The following is a 6,271-nucleotide window of genomic DNA, read 5'->3' as shown; positions in this document are numbered from 1 at the left end:
CACACAAACAGGGACACCTAGTGGCAGAAACTGACGAAAACGCCCCTCTAGGGAGACCAGGAGGAGCCACCAGTGGTATGAAATTGAGGTCACGCTGAGTAGCCAAAACACGCGAGTTCAGTTCATTCTGAGGCTTTTGCACTTTCACTGGAGCAAGCCTACTTACTGAAAAATACAAAGCAAAACAAGATATTCCTCGCTTACCCTTAATACATCATAACACAGTTATAGTGCCTCTTGGGTAGAATGGTAAAATAATAGATTGATTTTTGATTATCACTTTGTAAATAAATTTTCATATTTATTTTAAAGAAAGAGAAAGCAGTCTCATTAAGAATCAGCCTGTGAATGTATGTACAAAAATATGTGAAACAGACACGTAATATGTTTATATTTTGTAAATATGTGTTTAAACATGATGTAGAAATGCATAGAAATTTTTTCTTGAAAAATTCAGATGAAGGATTTTTCTTTTTATTGTATTAATTACTGCGTGTTCACGTAGGTTCCAAAAAATTTATTTAAATGGCAAAACATAAAGCTAAGCACCTATATACACTTATAGTTATGCAGGGTGACATTTACCTATGTATATATGTGTGTGTATATATATATATAGATAGATAGATATATACTCTTACCTATAATTTACAGAGCCTAGATCCAGTATTTGGAAACCATTAGGACTGCCAAAGTACTTGCTAGGTACCTTCATGTGCCTCAAGAATCAGCATTCCTCGCTGTATTTCTTGCAGCAATCATTTTTGAAGACATTAGGAATTACATTAGTGCTGTCACTACTGAATTACTTAGAAGTCTAATTTATACATAATCCCTGATTTTCAATTTCTGACTTCCCCTGCTTGTGTCGCTTGTGAGGAACAGTTCATTAGAAATTCTCATGGGATGCTTAACTTCCCCAAAATGAACAGGGATGAGACAGGTCAGTCTCTGTGTTTAAGGGATAGTATACTGATCATATTCAAATTTCTGCTAAGTAATGTGGTGTAGAAATTTTAAGCCTGCTCCTTCTATTGAATGTTTTACCCATTAAGGCAGAAAACATGTGGTAATTCTCTGAGTTTCTCCTGTTAAATATGTTTTGCTTAGTGTAAGAAAATTAAAGCAGAAAGAAAAGAATAACCTAACAGATTTGTACCTTAAGGTTACCTCTGTATGTAAGGATATTAATAAACCTCTTTTCCCACTCTACAACTTCCATCAGAAAAAGTAAGAAGCTATCCCAGAGGAAGTGTTCAGATCCAGAAGAAATCAAAATCCTTTTATTTCAGTTATTATGGATAGATTTAGATACCTTACATTAAACATATTTGACATGAAATAATTTTAATTATTTGATAATCCTAAGTATAGCAAGGAGATAAGAGAAATGAAAAGTCAGAACTAATGTATAATGACAGAACAGTTTAGGAATTTTCAGAGAGATTTTTTGCAGAATGTCACCTAATCCATGCCATGTCCTATTGAAAATGCTGAAAATTTAGCTAGGAGTTTTGAGATAATGGAACTGAGTTGAATTTGATTTTCATAAGAAGTAGTAATAGAAGCAATACTGCTGAAAGGGATTATCTACATTTCTACATTCTCACAATTGAGACAATTGAGAGTTACAATATACCAAATATTTAGTTAAAAGAAAAAAAAAAGGAGAGATCTACAGAACTTTTAGTATAGATGGTACTACCCACTGACTCAAAACCTTTAATTTGCAGTGAAGACCAAAAGTCAAACCTCAAATCTTCCTTGGGAAAAAAAAAAAAAGGGTGGAAGAAGAGAAAAAAGGGCACTGCCAATGGTCTGTGGAGACCCCCTCAATAGGAAGAAATATGTTAGAAATTCTTTGCAGAATGTTCCAGGAATTAAAACATGTCCCACTATACAAAACAGAACAGAAGAAAGACAGAAATTAACATAGCTCAGAATCTAAATTATACAATAAAGGGAGAAAACATCCTACCTGACCCAAGAGTCTACAGTAAGCCCTGAGGCAGAGACACAGTGTAAGTGTAGAAAAAACATATTCCAACTTCTTCAAAAGGCTCTTTCCTTTCCAACTTGCCAAAATGTCCCTTTTCTAACAGGAACCGTCCCATTCAATTGCAAAATTTTGTTCTCTTCAAGTTCTATTTCAAAAACTTTGTTGGCCTGATTACCTATATGGAAGACCTTTCCAGTCTCAGACAGTCCGTAAACTTCTTCCCTTTCCTAGGTCTTATAATCAACATATAAGTATTTGATGGCATGCCAAAATCACTCTTCAGTTCAAATAGGTTATGGTTTTTTGGTTTTCTTTAAAAATTTAACTAAAAATGCATTTGAAAGGACTCACATGTTCTTTCAATATCTATTTGGCTATGTATGCCTTTTTTTTTTTTTTAATCTCTCCTCTGTAGACACATTTTCCATGCCCTAATTACCATAGTTTCTTTCCGATCTTTAGACTTCATTTATAATCGTATCTGAATGTATGACTAGAACCATGCATAATACACCAGGAACTCATGAAAAAGCACATCCTTTCCAATATGAATAATGCCTTCCTACCTAGTAGGACATCCTGCCTAATACATCATAGAATCGCATTTCTCTTTTCCCCTTATATAAGTACTTCATTTATAATAGCAATTTATAACCCCTTCCTGATTGACTACTAGCTTTAAATTTCTGGAATATTTTATAAACTTGGATCTTCCCAGTTTTTAGCAAAAGCTGTAATTTGTGAGTTTGTAGACTGCATTATTCAATTTCACACTATTTCTATCAGCCTAGGCCAAAAGAAAGCAATATATAAATATACAAGAATTAAATTTAGAAATACTGACATGTTAAAATATGGACAATAAGACTAAAATTCTAAATATTTACATGGTATATATATATTTACACATATGTATCTCAACACATATGTTTCTCAGAAAGACCTCTAATTTTGTCTACAAATTCTGTCTAGACCCACTTACCTTACACCCTTAAATTAGTGCTAAGTGTATTACAAAGGAGCTGATCCTTTCAGTATTTTAGGATATAAAATTGCTGGACCAAATGCTTATGCCATGATACACTGAGGATGCGATTTCTCTTACCCTATTCCTACTTTCACTGTATATCAAAATTTACATATATTCTTACCAGAAACAGAAGCAACTTTTCTGGTACCTATTTAGTCTGGGCCTACATTAATCTTAATGTCCATCCCCACCCTTTAACAACTATCCCACTTCTTAAGTTCTCATTTTATTTACATTGCTTAAGAAGTTTTTACTCTATTTCAGATTTCTGTTCAAGTTTTGGTTTAATAAGGTTTCTGACCATTCTCAGTTTGGTTTTATGCCTTCTAATTATTGATGCAAATTTCTTCTTCCTAATCAAGATCTCTTTTGCATTCTCTTTAGGGTTTTTGCTTACTCTTAATAACTTGCTTAAGGCTTTTACCTTCTGGGAATTCTTTTTCATTCTGGTTTAGGTGGGCTATTTTGTTTTCTCCCTTTTCCCCCACTGAAAAAATTCAATAATATTTGGTTTGGGTTTTTTTCCATAAAGTAGCATCTGTCTTATCTGAATTCTTCTTCCAGTACTCCTCACTAAAATTTTTTGTTTCTGAGATTGTATTTCTGAAACACTGGACTGCAGTTACAGATCCTTCACATTCTTCTGTCTTGAAACTTCACATGAAGTTGAAAAGCCTGAAACCCTCGTATTTAAGATTATTTTCTATCATTAGTTTTTCCTGCAGATCCTATAATTTACTAAAATTTCATCTAAATTATCCTTGTCTCTTGCTTGCTCAGTACCTGTTCCATAAAAGAAACTATCCTCTATCACGTTCAAATTCATATCATCCCCAGCAACACTGGCTGAATTTTTGGTGATGCTTGCCCATAAGAAATCACACAAATCTTCATGATCACACAATCTCAGCCTTAGCTTTTTTCCCCTCTGTATTAGTAGGCATTATTTTCCAGCTCAAATCTGTACGAGCAGATTCACAATAGATTGCATCCCCATTGAACATTTTTCCTACTCTTTGCTAAATGGTTTTCATTCAAGTGGACACTATCTCATCGTCACCCTCAAATTTAACATTTTTATTGCACTATTGTTAATGGTCTTCACTCCTGAACACGTTTTAGTGCATCAGCATGAAATTATTTAAACACTTTTTTTTCAGCTCTTCCATAAGGAGTGTCTATCCTTCTGTTCCAATATATTTCATTCAACAACTTTGGAAACTCCAAATTCCTGTTTTCCCATGTCAGATTCCACATGCTAGATCAGCTGTTCCTGCCATTGTTACAAATTGAAGAGCTACAGAAAACACCTACAAGTTGTTGTACATATAATGCATGTATGCCTCACATGCTTTTGTTGAACTATCTTTACTCTTGCTCCATCCTCACTCAGGTCCCTCTACTTGTATTCCATATGAGGATTATATTAATTATTTCCACCTTTCCTTCTGAATATTTCAGTTTAAAGGCTTTTAGGATTCCCCAGTTTAATGGAAGGTAGATGAAAGAAATTAGCAAGAAGCAACACCATAGTAAAAAAAAATATTTCTCACAAACTCAACAGTATTTACTGTTTGATGTTTTTGTGTTTTGGTTTAAAATGATAGTTCTAGTTCAAATATTCATATATAACTTTTCACTGTCAGAAATACTTTTGGACTAAGAATAAGAATGAATGGAACAACAGCATGGTAATTCTACACTAATAACTATTTAAATCTCCTGCATGCTACTAAAACCATCTAGCAGTCTAACAACTTGGAAATAAGATTTTATTAAATCAGACTTTCTACTTATTATGCTTTTTAATATCTCACTAGTACAGTACCAGAAAAATTAAACTGAAATATATCTACAATGTTGACTTTAACATGATAGCTTTTAAATGTCAACTTCTCCGAAAGTTACAAGAAAGAGTTAAGCTCAACCTAGATGACAAGGTTATTTAAAATATCTTTCTCTGTTATGAAGAAAAAAGTATTTATGTGTATCAAATTTTGTGTGTCAGAAAGAAAATAGCATAGAAACACACGCAGATGCTATAAATATGACAGGCGTAAAAAATGCAAGCATATATGCATAGAATTCCAGATATTCAAAATGCAGACTTATTAATTCAAAAGAAAGATCTTTTTCAAAAATAGGCCACAAGAAACTCCTGTAAGACATCTCTGTTTACTATCTGTGATTTTTTTTTTTTTGTTCCACTATCATAAATTCCATGTTACATATTAGAAAAGCTTAAAAGAGTGTACATGGGGGGGTGGGGGAACTGTATGGTGTGGTTCGGTATTTTTCCCTGACTAAAAGTAGCACCTTGGAACTCAATCTAAAGCTATTCAAAATCTTTGTCTGAATTAATTGTGCTTGCATCAAAGCAGGAAAGTCAGGGATCCTTTAAGAATATAAGTAAGTAATTTGTCCCACCCAAAAGATTCCAAAGAGCTTCTACAAGGTCAGGAAAATTACGTGGTCCATGTAAGAAATTTGTCTTCCATCCAAATACCAGATCTTGCTTATTTCAGGTCTAGGGAAATAAGATTTGGGTCACACTACTTTTATGTTTGCAGACAAGACAAATATGCCTTTTAGGGAAGGCTGACCATTACAAAAAAAATTATTTTTTACAATAATTTTTGGGTTTAACATGTTGGGATGTTAAGACATGAATTGAGGTCTTCTGAAGATACAGATGTGCTGAAATTACATACCACATAGTATTGTTCAGTGCTTACACTCATACAGGAAAAACAGAGGCACAAATACATCTAGCATTACCTTTGCGTTAAAGCTGGATTCCAACCTCTGTGCTGTGCACATGGGGTGTACTCCATGTGTTCCTGTGCGTGTAACACCTATTATTTATGTACTACAATCTAGATAGCACATAGCAGCAATGACTACACACACAAATGCAAACACGTGCACATCTTTGCACGTATGCAATTAAATCGCCTCCTTTCTACATTGCTTTTTTTTTTTTTTTTTTTTTTTTAGATCAGCCAAACACGCAATTTCTCCAAAAAGAAAACCCGAAATTTAACCGGAAAAAAACATCCCCAGAGCTACAGCCAGCCTTGGCATCGAAAATCCCTCTGCGGTCCGCATGCACACTTAATAACGGCGGTTATCCCACCGGGAATAAAGGGAAGGCGCTCGGCGCGGCGTCGCCTCCTCCGTCCCCGCTCCGGCCGCGCTGCCCGAGCCGGGGGCAGCGCCCGCGGGGCTCCGCGCGGCCCATC

The sequence above is a fragment of the Corvus kubaryi genome, unplaced genomic scaffold (assembly GCF_017639235.1).
Source record: "Corvus kubaryi isolate FWS band 111438036 unplaced genomic scaffold, C.kubaryi_AGA036_p1.0 133, whole genome shotgun sequence".
Taxonomy (NCBI): Eukaryota; Metazoa; Chordata; class Aves; order Passeriformes; family Corvidae; genus Corvus; species Corvus kubaryi.
The sequence above is the reverse complement of the archived record's forward strand: the minus strand, read 5'-3'. Positions refer to the sequence as shown.